Source organism: Schistocerca americana, chromosome 1, assembly GCF_021461395.2.
Source record: "Schistocerca americana isolate TAMUIC-IGC-003095 chromosome 1, iqSchAmer2.1, whole genome shotgun sequence".
NCBI classification, from domain to species: Eukaryota; Metazoa; Arthropoda; class Insecta; order Orthoptera; family Acrididae; genus Schistocerca; species Schistocerca americana.
The window spans coordinates 1,216,129,580-1,216,144,196 of record NC_060119.1 but is presented as its reverse complement, the minus strand read 5'-3'; the positions used below and the strand labels follow the sequence as shown (position 1 = coordinate 1,216,144,196).

General features: G+C 44.2%; 1 protein-coding gene across 1 annotated transcript in view; it reads right to left on the bottom strand.

The window, feature by feature from the left end:
- LOC124598129 (lachesin-like) overlaps positions 1–14,617 on the bottom strand; it is a 702,598-nt gene that overhangs the window by 657,815 nt on the left and 30,166 nt on the right. The window lies entirely within an intron of this gene.

The following is a 14,617-nucleotide window of genomic DNA, read 5'->3' as shown; positions in this document are numbered from 1 at the left end:
TGTAATACCCTACATAGATGACGAAATGTGGCGTGAGGTACCTGTGGCAGATGTTAGATTCGGTACCATTCCCGTGTGAAAGACCGCTTGCATAATGCTACTGCTCTGTGATTGGCTGCTGTGTTCGGAGCAAGGGCGCCAAAACGTTAAAGTATAGTTATTATTATTAGTTAAACTACTCATTGGAATGACTTCACCTTTCAATATAAATATCTCTCAATAGCTGACTATCAATCAGTCATTTTAGAATTATTAAAAACAATTTAAATCACAAACAAAAGACTGACGAAATTGTAGACGAAGCACTTCGGAAGCGTTCGGATCACGCCTTTTCTGGTATGGCGCGCGAGGTGTTTAGGGCTGTTGGTCACTCTGGATTAGGCGGTCAAGGATAACAGACATGTTGTCTGTCGTAGGATGTGTTTCCAATTTTTATTTAAGTTCCTGTTCGTCACTCTAGATTAGGCAGTCGAGAAGAACAGGATGTGTTTGCCAGTATTCAGTATTAAAAGATTCACTCCGGTAGTCATGAGGCACAAATAGTGTAAAGATACATTTTCGTAAACATTGTGTTTGATCACGTACTTTGCTGTGTCAGAAGGTCTTGAGTAAGATCATGTAGTCTTCTCGTGTGGCTATTTTAAAATACGCGAGTGGCATCCCAAAGAAGTGATACATTATTTCAGAACAGAACCTCGCTAAAAGTCAGTTTCAGCCTCAAGATACACCATACACTCCTGCATACCATACCGTTGCTCAGCCTGCTCTGGCACGATTGTTTCATAACCGGCAACGTGCGACGCAGCCCTATGGAATTCGCGCACAGGATTGCCTCGGTGCGATGTCTATGGCTGGTCTTCGTGTTTTACGTCGCGGTTGGAGCAGATCTCCACCTTGGCTCCTCCGGAGACCCAAACTTATTTTAGATTTGACTAATTTTAAGAAAGATGGCACACCAGATTTTACGTTCCAATCTCTGTTTTTAAACATTTTACATGTGGATCACGGTTTCACTGTCTTTTATACTGATGGCTCCAAACAGGAGACTTTCCTTGGCTGTTCTGTGGTGTTCCCTGATCATTTTACCCGGATTTGCCTCCCTGCTGAATATACCGTTTTCGCAGCGGAGCTCCACGCGATCCTGAAGGCACTGGAGCAGATGAATCGTGTTCGGGGCGATCTATTTCTTCTCTGCTCCGATTCTCTTAGTGCCTTACAATCACTGCAGAACCTATACCCGACTGAGGAGATGGTCCAGCTGATACATGACCAACTGTACTTGCTCCAACAGCGGGGTAAAGAGGTATCCTTCTGCTGGGTGCCTGGTCATGTCGGCATATGGGGCAATGAACAGGCTGATCGGGCTGCCAAGGAAGCCTGCAGAGAGCAGGATGTGGTCCAGTGTCCTATCCCCTTGCAGTCGGTCATCGCTGCACTCCACAGGAAGTGCATGGAGTTGTGGGAGGACGAATAACTGGCGAAGACGACCAATAAACTGCGGTCGGTAAAGTCAACCACTCGGCCGTGGCGTTCCTCCTGCCGGCTGCTCAGGCGGGAAGAGGTGGCCCTCACACGTCTTCGGATCGGGCACTGTCCTCTGATGCATAGCTATTTATTACGGCGGGAGGATCCTCCGTTTTGTGATGCTTGTGGTGTGCACATCTCTGTCCGACACATTTTAACAGACTGCATTTTATACCGTGATGCAAGGGCAGAAGCACAAGTTGATGTGGATCTGCCTTGTGTTTTAGCTAACAATGAGACGTGTGTGTCTAGGGTTTTTAAGTTTTGTGATGTGTCTGGACTCTGGCCTAAACTTTTAGGCTGGAAGTTTTAATGTATTGCAGAGTGGCTGACTCCCCCCTTTTTTCCTTGTGGTCAGCCAGCCACTTTCATCTGCTACATTGTTTTAGTTACCTCTACCATTTTCTTCCTGTGTTGTCCATGTTTTACTGCTGACGCCCTGCTTCATCCCACGCTTCGGTGTGGGTGAGCACATATTTTTCAATGATTGTTCCCCGTGTTTTATGTTCCGTTTTATGTAAATGTTCTGAGTTTTTTTCTTGACACCCGTCTCACTATGATACTGAACGGGCGCTGAAGACCTTGCTGTCGTGCGCCCACAAAACCCCTCTACTACTACTACTACTCAAGATACAGAACCTACGACCTGCGTGGTGTTTTCTGCGCTGGGGACATCAACTTGAAGACAGCAGGTTAGTGAACTATAACAGAACCTTCCTATTTCACACAGTGCAGTGGAAACAACTAGGCGCCTCACGTGTACTGCATGCACAGAACAAATGTGCTCAGTGTCACGTCACCTGCAGTAATGCAGAGGAGTTAAAGGAGGATGATCGTTATTAGCACCAACAATCAATTCATTCTTCCTTTCTTGCCGTAAGCTGAGTCTACTACTATAGCAATTATTCCCAAATGTCTTAACAAATGTCTTCTATTCTCGCCTGTTCCGTTTTTCCCACAGTTCATATCTTCTATCATACAATGCTGTGCTCCAAACGTATATTCTTAGAAACTTTTTCTTCAAATTAAGATATGTTTGATACTAGGAGACTTCTCTTGGCGGAGAATGCCTTTTTTTTCTAGAGCCAGTCTGCTTTTAGCGTCCTCTTTGTTCTTTCCGTCATGAATTATTTTGCTACCTAGGTAGCAAAATTCTTCAGCTTCATCTACTTCGTGAACACCAATTCTGCCACATTCCTCTTCCTTCGGTTTACTCTCAGTCCGTATCCTGTACTCATTAGACTGTTCACTTCAGTCAACAGGTCCTGTAATTCTCCTTCATTTTCACTGAGAATAACAATGTCATCAGCGAATCTAAAATAGTTATCGTTTCACCTTTAATTTTAATCCCGCTCTTGAACCACTCTTTCATTTCTGTCATAGCTTTTTCAGCGTATAGTTCAAACCGCAACCCTTTTTAATCCCAGCACTTCGATTTTGGTCTCCCACCATTATTGTTCCCTCTTCGTTCTTTTACATACTGTGTATTACCCGTCTTTCCCTACAGCTTTTTCTCAGGATTTCGATAATCTTGCAACATTTCTGAGGACTTCGATAATCTTGCAACATTTTTCATTGTTGAAAGCCTGTCCATGTTCGACAAATCTTATGAACATGCCGATTTTTCATCAATCTTGCTTCCATTATCAACATCAACGTCACAAGTTATTCTCTGGTGCCCTTTCCTTTCCTGAAGCCATGCTGTTCGTCATATAACACATCCTAGGTTGCTTTTCCGTTCTTCTGTATACTATTCTTGTCAGCAACTTGGATGCGTGAGCTGTTAAGCTGATTGTGTAACAGTTCTCACACTTGTCACCTCTTGCAGTCTCCGGAATTGTATGATATTTTGCCGAATGTCCGATCGTATATCGCCAGTCTAATAGATACTACACACCAGTGTGTATAATCGTTTTGTTGCCACCACTTCTCCTAATACTTTTACAAATTCCGATCCAATGTCATTCGCCCCTTCTGCCCTATTTGAATTTAAGTCTTCCATACCTCTTTTAAATTCTGATTCTGATATTGCATCTCTTCCCTATTACTCCTAATGGTCCGAATGGCTCTAAGCACTATGAGACTTAACATCAGTCTCCTAGACTTAGAACTACTTAAAGCTAACTAACCTAAGGACATCACACACGTCCATGCCCGAGGCAGGATTCGAACCTGCGCCCGGAGCAGCAGCGCGGTTCCGGACTGAAGCGCCTAGAACCGCTCGGCCACAGCAGCCGACTCCTTGTTAATTCCTGTTTCTCCTTCTATCAAGTCATCTGGTAGGACCCTCCCCTCATAGAGGGGGCTCTTTCCACTTGTTCACTCTGTCCTCTGCATTTAACAATGTAATGCCTTAGCACTCTTTAAAGTTACTACCCTTGCTTTTAATTTCACCAGAAGTTGTTTTGGCTTTCCTGTATGCTGAGTCATTCCTTCCGACAGCCATTTCTTTTTCCATTTCTTTACATTTTTCCTGCAATCATTTCGCCTTGGCCTCCCTGCACTTCCTATTTATTTCACTCTTTAGTGACTTGTATATCTGTATTCCTGAATTTCCTTGAACATTTTTGTACTACCTTCTTTCATCAATCATCTAAAGTACTTCTTTCGTTACCCATGGTCTCTTTTTAGTTACCTTCTTTGCACCTAGGTTTTTCTCACCGACTTCTGTGAGTACCCTTTTTAGAGATGTCCATTCTTCTTCAACTGAACTGCCTACTGCGCTATTCATGATGGCAGTATCTATAGCGTCAGAAAATTTCAAGTGTATCCTTTCATTCCTTAGTACTGCCATATCGCATTTCCTTGCACAATGATTCTTCCGAGCCTACTCTTCATCATTACTAAATTGTGATCTGAGTCAATATCTGCCCCTGGGTACACTTTGCAATCCAATATCTGACACCGGAAGCTCTGACTCAAATCTTCCCTTATCGCCCGGCCTTTTCCAAGTATACCTCCTCCTCTTGTGATTGTTGAAGAGAGTATTTACCATTAGCATCTCAAATATATTTCAGAACTCAGTTTTCCTCCTCGTCATTCCTATTACCAAGCCCATATTCTGCCATAACCCTTTCTTCTACTCCTTCCCCTACAACTGCATCCCAATCCCCCGTAACTATCAGATCTTCATCTTCCTTTAAGTACTGAGTTACCCGTTCATTATCCTCATATACTTTCTCTATAACTTCATCTTCCACTTGAGCCGTTGGCATGTGTACCTGAACTACTGTAGTTTGTGTAGATTTGTTATTCGTTTCTGATGAGGACAACCCTACCATTGAACTGTTCGCAGTAACACAATCTGTGACCTACTTTTCTATTCATAGCGAATCCTACTCCAGTTATACCATTTTCTGTTATTCGGTCCTGAAAGGCTTCGTCATTAAAAGAATATTCTCTTAAATTTAATTTAATTAAACATCTCTTAATTAATGGAATTCTGGAATAGGCCTACCACTATTGCTGGTTTAGGCACTGCTCTCTCTCTCACATATCAAAAACATATTTAATGGAAAGAATAACAACAAACAACGTTAAAGTCGCTAATTGTCTTCTGCAGTTTACTGAAAGGACCGTGGGGGATATTGGGTACATGGTGGCAAAGGATATGGAACGGGTTTGGTTATAGTTGAAGGGGTGAACATTAGAGTGGCCGTGCGTTTCTAGGCGCTACAGTCTGGAACCGCGTGACCGCTATGGTCGCAGGTTCGAATCCTGCCTCTGGCATGGATGTGTGTGATGTCCTTAGGTTAGTTAGGTTTAAGTAGTTCTACGTTCTAGGGGATTGATGACCACAGCAGTTAAGTCCCATAGTGCTCAGAACCATTTGAACCATTTTTGAATGAAGTTACGAAAACCAGATTCGTATATCGTTCGCTGGTGCTTCATTGGATACCAGTGATGACTCACAAAGTGGAACCTGAAATCTTAAAGATCGAGTTGCAGGTAACAGTGTACGAAATGCCTAGCCGGCCACACGTAATTGTAGTGTTTGGCAAAGGGGAAAAATTTTCACTTCAGTTGTAACAAATGTGATGTAATTGTGTGGGGCCTCGTTCTGGTGATAAGAGGCAGTTTCTTTCCCCTCCAGTTCCAAATGACGTTTTGGTACCACCACGAAAATAGATGTTCGATGGTGTCCGTAATTTGACAATGGCTTCAGAGTGGGCTGAATGCAAGATTGCCTCAGATCAATTTTTCACGCAAAGGGGCGGTGTTGATGACCGGTACATACCACGTTGTCTGCATGAAGATAGGTATCATTCGATGGAAAACGTTGCTCCACAGACTTGTCAACCTGAGCTGTGTGAACCTGGTTGATTGGGGATGCGGCGGAAGAGGGCTAAGCAAAGTATTGTAGAAGAACAACGTGGAGATGCGGAGCATTCCATCGTTCGTTTGGTTCAGGACTTGGTAGTAGATGTCTGCGTATTCTGGTACAACATTAGCAGCGACGTCTGGACGCAGCGATGGACCGATTTCCTGGTGGAAGGGTGCATATAGTCATTTAGTTATGCTTTCAGCATTATTCTTGATGAAATTGTACGTTCTTTTGAAAGTTATTCAGCCACGACTCACCTTACGCCATTACAGCTTTACTTTTGCCCTCATCTCAGTGGGATATTCATTCATGTTATAACACTCCAGCTGTCTGCTACTACTGTACCATAACCTCAAAACTGGAAACAGGTTATGAAGTAAAACTATTTTGTTCAAGCAATTATGGTATATAGCAACAGAGCAGTGTTACCCTCCGAGAGGAATTTTATTAGGTTGACCGTGCTGTACCCAACGGGAATGGCTTATCGAAAATGAAAGTCAGAATTACGTAAATATTTGAACAGTACGAACAAAATTTTGTCTATCTGTACTGTTCAACTGAGAAAGAAAACGGTCGCCAGCCTAACTAGGCAAGAGAATGATTAACATTCTCGTTTAAGAAAATAGTTATCAGTAGCTACAACGGATCCACACAACCTATACTTTGTCACACGCGAGTGCAGTGAACTGTTACACATACATATGTTTACGGTAAGATTGGAACTAACAGAGCAGCAGAAACAATTTGCAAAATTATAACAGCTACCGAAACACACTATTACTTTCAGCGTTTACACAAAGTCAGTGGTCTTTATAACATTACTATTAATATGCACTTCTAATACACCAGAGAGACAAACACTTAGTAAACACGAGTATATAAGGTTTCACAACTGCAGCTTTCTCACTTTTACTACATCGAAACACAGTGTTGACAAAATTGCAAGAAACTGCCTCACCTTTTATAATTTACTACAGACAACTATGTGATCATTTACTTTATAAGCCTCAGTCTTAAGGAATTTTAATTTGAAGTTGGCAACAACACATCAACAAGCATTTTTACTAGGAAAATTATTTCAGCAAGCATCATTAACTTTAACTCACTCTCTTGCCACTTTAACTTTCTCTTTACTATGTTCAAGAGGCATCAATTAGCAAAACTCTAGGTTTTAATTTCTTTCAGTAAGGACACTCGGAAATCACTTTAGTTCAAACGGAGAGGAACCTAAGAGGTGTTATGATGAGGAGAAAAATCAAGGTAGGTACATAAATTCAGAAATAAATTACCTTATATTTGAGCACATTAGCACATCCATTAAGCTGATCCTTCACTGTACATCATTATAGTATTACGTTACAGTGATTGCGCAACGTGGTGGCAACTGCATGTTGGTAGGTGGATTCGCAGACAGAATTGCTGGACTCTGTCATTTCTTGGTGGCGATGATAGAGACAAATTCCAGAAAAATTCCAGCTATCTACCCATCCATCCGAGGCCTTGGAAAGAAGCAGGAAAAGCCTCTCTCGAAATCAGCACAATATGCTTCTTTTACATGGCAGTGCACGGACTCGTAGCTCGTCCCCGACTCGTAGCTCGTCTCCGACTGACTATCAGTTCCACCTTTTCCACCTAGGCCAACCACAATTTGCGCGTGCTACACCGTTCCGTTCCCGAGGGGAACCACTACACCATTTACATACAAACTAACTAAGAACCCTAAGTGAGGATCAGCAATTTACATAACAGTAACCAAATGCATTAAATAAAACAAAACATTTACACATATTGACATCTCTACAAAAAATTATTCACACAAAATTACAATTATATACATTAAGTTTTGTTCCCTCCAAATGGGACAAAGCATTTAAATGAAAGATATGCTACACAGTATAGAACCAAACCATGACATCAAAGTTTGTATAAAGAAAGCAGTATACAATTTTATGTTATCTATACAATCACACATATTTACAGAAGCACAGCAATGTAACATTAAAAGAAAGAAAAGGAAAATAAATCAGTACAGTATTAGAGCTATGGTGTTACAATGTCTAAATGCAATGACTTTGATTTCCAGGGAGACTTTATCAAGTGATGCATGGCGTATTGACTTGTACATAGCTTGTAGAGATTTCCGTGGCAATTGTTAGATTTAGGCGTGGTAGCACGGTTTAAGCGAGCCAAACCAACAGTCATAACATACATGGTTCAAATGGCTCTGAGCACTATGAGACTTAATTTCTGTGGTCATCAGTCCCCTAGAACTTAGAACTACTTAAACCTAACTAACCTAAGGACATCACACACATCCATGACCGAGGCAGGATTCGAACCTGCGACCGTAGCGTTCGCGCGGTTCCAGACTGTAGCGCCTAGAACCACTCGACCACACTGGCCGGCGACATACATGTATAGCAGTCCCTTTGTAATATGTTTTGATTTCCCAGGTCGTGGTCAGGTTGTAATTTAATAGCACAGCTAAAATCGAAGAACTGTACAGCCTGTTCGGTATCATGTTCTACAGTATTAAATTCCATTACACCTCTAAGTTTTTTTCCAACTTTTCTCTTTCGATTCTGCTTTATTTTCGTATTATACACAGCTGACCTGTAGACCTTTGTCGGAGATGATTCTCTTCTTAGTTCCTCCCATGTAATTACCCAACATCACCATTTGATAAGCCTATAATGCCTATAATGCATGCTGAAAAGTAATGCCTCTGAGATTTTTACTCTGTTCTCAATATCTGTCGAGGTATTGCGTGTCATGCGTATTACTCGGTCGGCTTTCCCACTTGGCAGCATCTCCGCCAGCACCGCCTCCTTCCCGCTACCGAGTGTGGCTTTCGACCGTCCTTCTCTGCCGATCAACTTCTTCTTCACCTCATCTCCTCTCCGACCAGCTCAACTCCCGTCGGTCCTCTCCCTCGACCCTGAGCGTGCTCACGACCGTGTATGGCATTCCGGTCTCCTCTTCAAGATCCAAACCTTCGTCCTTCCTATCAATTACGTCCGTCTGATCGGGTTCTTCCTTTCCCAACGTCCATCCTATGTCACCATCCATAACACGGATTCCTACACCTTCTACCCCTCCACCGGTGTGCCCAAAGGTTCCGTCCTCTCCCCTCTTCTCTACCTTCTGTATACGGTGGACATGCCGCCGCCTTCACCCCTCGTCCACCTTCTCCCAGTACGTCGATGACACCACCTTCCTTGCCCTCGCCCCAACCCTGCAACTCTCCAAACACCTTCTCCAATCCCATCTTGACCGGTTCACCGCTTGGTGCAGCCAGTGGTTTGTTCAAGGTCAATGCTTCCAATACCCATGCGATCATTGTAGGCAAAACCACCCCTTCCTTCCGTCTCCTCGACATCTATATCACCTTTTATGACCGTCCTATCACCCTCACCCCTACCCTCAAGTATTTGGGCATCACCTTGACTGTCGCCTCCCCTCAGCCCCTCATCTCCGGACAATCCAAGCTAAGGCACGCTCCTGCCTCCGTCTCCACAAGATTCTTTCTGGCCACACATGGTGTCTGGACCCCTCCACCATCCTCCACACCTATAAATCCCTCATCCACCCTATCCTCTGCTATGCCCACCCTGCACGGATCTCCGCCCCTCCAACCTTTTACAAATCCCTTCAAATCCTAGAACGCCATGCACTGCACCTCGCCTACCGCATCCGTCTACCCTCCCCCACGCAGATCCTGTATGACCTTATTCCGTTCCTGCACCTCCTCCTTTTCCTCGAATGGATACGGATCCTCTATACCTCCTGTAAACTTAATCCCCCTCACCCAATTTTTTCTCCCATTCTTTCCCACCTCTGTCCGCTGCCACGCCTGTATTCCCACGTCCTGCCTGCTCTCCATCTCTCCACTCTCCATACCCTCGCCCAAGGTGGCTTCCACCAACTCCCCCTCCCTGATGATGACCTCATCCCCTCCATCTACCCCTCCTACCAACTTTGATCCTCCCCTTCCACACCCTGTGTTTTTTTCCTTAGGGCACCCTCTCTCCCTTCTGTCCCTCCTCCGTTCCTCCCCCCTCCTCCCCCTGGGCTTCCTCTACCCCCCCTACCTTCTTACCTCCCCTTCCCATCTCCTTTGCCACTCGCATCTACGAGCTCCCCTCTCCCTCCTCCCCCACCTTTTCCCCTTTTTGCAGGTCCCCGGACTCGTAGACGTAAAGTGAACATTCGCGCGCAGGAGATCGTCGCCAGTGTTTTTGTGTGTGCCATCGTGTTAGTGATTCAGTGTTTCGTCATTTGTGCTCCTTGGTTCACGTGTGCCATTTCTGTCGTCTCTGTTAGTGCCCGAGTGCTGAATGTTTTTACTTTGGACGCTGCACTTGTGAAAGACTTCATGCATTTCTTAATTTGTGTGTCTACTGTTGTCTATCCACCGTGTTGTTTCGTTTTTCGATGACTCCGCTTGTAATAAATGTATTATCTGTGGCCGAAGAGTGGTGTAGTATTGCCGCTGCCAGCCTACCTTTGTACAAGGTGTCAAAATAACAATAAAGGGAAAAAAATCTTTCCCACTTCGCTGTCGTAAGTTGCAACCGTCTGCCGCTAGATGGCTCAGAATTGTAGTGTGTAACATGGTGGTGAGAAAACCTCAGAAAACCGAAAGCAAGAATTCGAGGAATCCGTCAACACATGGAGCACCCTCTCCTTCAGCATGACAATACCAGACCACATACGAGCACTATGTCATGTGCAACAGCCCGACGCCTTGAGTTCCATGTCATCGATTGTCCTCCACACAGTCCCGGCTTGGCCCATCCGATTTTCATCTGTTTCCAGAACTTAAAGTATACGTTCGAGGGCTTCACTTTGATAGTGATAAAGCGGTGCAAGCAGAGCTGAGGTTGTGACTCTGTCAACAAAGTCAAACATTCTACAGTGACGGTATCAACAAACTGGTGTTTGTCGCCAGGGTGATTATGCTGAGAAATAAATCCAGAAACATAAAGAACAAAGAAGCAGAATGTTGACGAAGCTGGTTTTATGTAAAAAATTCGGAGACATGAGTTTTGAGCGCGCCTTCGTAGTTCTGCTTAATTTGATTTCACCTACTGATCATTGTATTTGGTAGAGTAATAACTAGAGGGAGCTGTAGAGGGCAAAAACTATAGAGGAAGACAGAGATTGGAATAAATCCATGAAGTAACTGAGGACGTAGGTTGCAAATGATACTCTGAAATAAAAAGTTTGACAAGGAACAGGAATTCGTGGCGGGCCGCCTCAACCAGTCAAAAGATTGATAACTCAAAAAATAAATAAATAAATAAAATAAAATGAAAAATAGAGAGAGAGAGAGAGAGAAAGAGGGAGAGAGAGAGAAAAAGAGAGAGAGAGAAAGAGAGAGAATATTAATGTAACAGATAGACGACTAAATACATTACAGTTTTAAACATGGTTATTTGCTCAGCAACCAGCTCAAATGGCTCTGAGCACTATGGGACTTAACTGCTGAGGTCATCAGTCCCCTAGAACTTAGAACTACTTAAACATGACTAACCTAAGGACATCACACACATCCATGCCCGTGGCAGGATTCGAACCTGCGACCGTAGCGCCTAGAACCGCTCGGCCACCCGGGCCGGTGCTCAGCAACCGTATACTAGTTTCAACATAGGATGATACAGACAACCGGTTGCAAATAACTGTTTGCTACATTGACCTAGTTTTCGACACCTACTAAGGGCGCCTTCATCAGAAAAAATTATGAGAAACCGAAAATTTACATTCCGAGAAAGCAATAGCCAGAATTAAGAGTAGCTATGCTCAAGTAAAAAATAATTTTTTTGACTTGAGCACAGCTGCTCTAAATTCTGACTATTGCTTTCTCGCAATGTAATTTTATGGTTTCTCAAATTTTCATTCTGATGAAGAAACCTATAGAAGGTATCGAAATCCAGGCCAATGTACCAAAGAGTTGTTTTCAACCGATTGACAGTATAATCCTACTTTGAGACTAAATTCAGTATTACAATTTCCTTGATTGAAACGCTTTTAAATTTCAATAGAATATTTGATCCTAGATACATGACCACATATGAAGTGAGTACAACCTTTAAAAATGGAATATGAAAACATATTAAACATTCTATTACAGAGCTGGCTACGGCCAGAACTCTGACAGGTGTCCCAAGGAACAAGACTCTCGCCTGCAATAAAGTAATACACTAAAAAACTCTTGCCCCACGGGAATAATCAACCTTACAAAAGCGGTACAAACAAATAAAACCAGAAAGAATGAGATTTTCGCTCTGCAGCGGAGAGTGCGCTGTTATGAAACTTTCCTGGCAGATTAAAACTATGTGCCGGACCGAGACTCGAACTCGGGCCTTTGCCTTTCGGGGGCAAGTGCTCTACCATTTTTTATTTTATTTATTTATTAATTTTTTTGATTGTTGTGTTTGGTCGTTGTGGACGTCACATGACATCCGGTCAAGTTCGTTTGTTGATCCTTCCACTCAGTTTTTATTACAGAGGCCAACCAGCTCTCTGACCGAACACGCTGAGCTACCGTGCCGACGTCCATCTGAGCTACCCAAGCACGACTCACGCCCCGTTCTCACAGCTTTACTTCCGCCTGTACCTCGTCTCCTACCTTCCAAACGTCACAGAAGCTCTCCTGCAAGATAGGAGACGAGGTACTGGCGGAAGTAAAGCTGTGGGGACAGGGCGTGAGTCGTGCTTGGGTAGCTCAGATGTTAGAGCACTTGCCCGCGAGAGGCAAAGGTCCCGATTTCGAGTCTCAGTCAGGCACTCAGTTTTAATCTACCAGGAAAGTTTCAAAACCAGAAAGCCTTAACCTGTTACCCAGCCTCACATATCAGTATTTCACCTCTCTGAGATAAAAACTTTACAATAAATGAGGCATGAACTATCACATAAAATAAGAATACAAGTATAAACGGAACACAAGGACACCCGAGCAAGAATCTTGTTGCAGGAGCTGATCTTAAAATGCACCCGACCAAGGGCAGCACATTTAACAAACACCGGACAGACTATACAGACAGTCACTAACACAACAACCAAACGTACTTCTTATAGCAAGGACAGAAAGAAAAGGAACATTAATAAGGGTAAACTGAGCTCTAAAATACAATTCAATCATATGCAGCACTGCTCTAAGAATTGCACATCTATCAGCGGTGTCGCCATGTTTACCGACATAAACCTGTGGTTACTTAAGTATGTCAGCAAAAGCTGAACGATTTGCACGACAGGACAGCTTAAGTCACAAGTCACATTACCTTCCACTTGTTGTAACGGAAACCACACTTCAACCAGCATTTACTCTCGTCGCAGTTGCTCTGTGTCCCCTTGACGTATGAAAAAGAAAACACCGTCCGTTGCTCCAGCTGCAAGTTGACGGAAAGCCACATCGAGCCTTAGCTGTCCGTCAGCCCAACTTCCTTGCTGATCTGCCACACTTCAAATTCCTTCCCGAGGAGGTCGCTCTCGAGCTAGCCTCTCTTTCGTCTATACGGGACTGTGCTGACACGGGAACTTTCTGGACCAGCTACGCCAATACCCAAACAAGCGCAGCTTTCGCACCTTGCACCATTACTGTCAACTGCTGCAAACTGCGGCTTGGCGCTCACACCAAACTGGAGTTGCCGCTTCAGTTCCACAATCCAGACTGTCCTACCTGCTTGCTCTCATGATGACAGCAAATACTGTGTTCTCCATCCCCATAGCTCCGCAACCTCCGACCAACCTTCTGGGCCAGCCACGTCAAAAACATCTCCAGGCTCTGTCAGCATGCTATGCCACGCCTAGTGTCGATCCAGCAATTGCCTATGACGGCCCGAGACTATCTCCAAATTGAAATGTCCGATTCCGTCCCAGTCATCAGGCCCCAAGTCGGGCAGCTTACACCCTACCCCTCGCCTCATCACAGTGCTGCTCTCGACCAAGTGCCATGACCAGACTCCATGAGTCGCGCAGGTGCGAACTGCTACAAATGTGCACTGAAGCTGCTCAACAGTTTAGCATCGCAAGTACGATCTGATCAAAAGTATCCAGACACCTATTTTGTGCATCAGTACAGGGCTCGTCCATTTTTCATGTTTATGATGGCTCGAACCTTGCTGGGGACACTTTCAATGAGCCGTCTGAATGTCTGTGGGGGATGGCGGCCCATTCTTCGTCAAGAGCCTGTTCTTCTTCAAGCGCTTTAAGAGCCCAGTGGGTAAGGATGTTGGATACCAGGGTATGGAGCGCTGTCGACGTTCTACCTCGTACCAAAAGTGTTCCATTGGGTTCAGATTGAGACTCTAGGCAGTTCACGCCATTTCAGGAATGTTGTTATCCACAGACCACTGCCTCTCAGATTTTGCTTTCTGACTGTGTAAACCGTCTTGCTGATGCAATCTTCGTTTCCGAACTGTAGCTGTACTGTAATCAGTACACAAGCCTATCAAATGTGTTCATTTCCTTCTGCGTGTGGTGTTTTCCTAAACGCAGCAATAGGACAGCAACTTAACTGTGACACACACACTCACACTTCACTGTAGGCAGTTCACACTGAAACAAAACAAGCGCTGTATCGTGTGTGAGGTACAGAGGCGAGCGAGTGTGCCGGGACTCACCCCAGTTCACTGCTAGTAGCGCCACATCACCATAAAGCGTCTGCGCGTAGCGTGCAAGTACTGCACCACAAATATGTGTGAAATTAAGATTCAAAATTGATGTTTAAAACGTTTTTAAAATATAGTTTAGTGTTATAATGTTCCA